The sequence below is a fragment of the Olea europaea genome, unplaced genomic scaffold, assembly GCF_002742605.1.
Source record: "Olea europaea var. sylvestris unplaced genomic scaffold, O_europaea_v1 scaffold3108, whole genome shotgun sequence".
Classification (NCBI taxonomy): domain Eukaryota; kingdom Viridiplantae; phylum Streptophyta; class Magnoliopsida; order Lamiales; family Oleaceae; genus Olea; species Olea europaea.
In genome coordinates this window covers 50461-51267 of record NW_019249832.1, presented here as the reverse complement: position 1 = coordinate 51267, position 807 = coordinate 50461, and positions in this window count along the sequence as shown.

Genomic DNA, 807 nt, shown 5'->3' with positions numbered 1-807 from the left:
CATCGAATTCAACATCAAAACCAAAGTCCCCAACTCGCCGGCGCTACCCTCTCCTATGGTTGCTTTCTTCTCTTGCTTTGTTGATTCAATCCACACACTTAGGATGGATACCACTCAGGTAAGGTTCACAAAGACTCAAGCAATTGGGGTGGAGAAGAAATCACGAAGAAGATGAAGGCAGAAGGACACGGCTGGACACGACAAAATCACGAAGAAGAAGGCACAAGAAGAAGAACGGCAGTCTCTCTTTGCTCTCGGGTTCTATATGGACGGGGGTGAAGAGTCAAAGAAAACCACCAATATATATAAATGTTAAGTGGCCAACATAAGGTAAGTCGATATGGTAAGTAGGCTCGACTAGGGTTAATTTCCAATGGAAAGAAACAACAAGCCACAAAGAGTATTAGCCGTCCAATAGGTAAAGCAACGTTTGGTCGGTTCATCCATTATTCGATGTTGAATTATCGTTCAATCATTCATGTTGACTGATAAAATTAGTTCTCATCATCGCCCGGGAGGTCGTTTGACAACATAATGTCTAACAACCTCCACCTTGGTGTCAAAGGACCTGCAAAGAAAAATATTTTTCCATTAGTGACACCTCTAGAAAAATCGATAAAATTGAAATCATTTACCTGTACCGATATTTAGAAGCTCTTTGCAACTTCTAAACTTTACCAGTGGTAGCACTTTCGTGCCCATATTTGAAGGATTGTACTGTGTGTGAATTTTTTCAAGTCTTACTACTTCTTGTGATATTATATCCCTAATGAAGTGTAACCTAACATCGATATGTTTAGTGCGTTC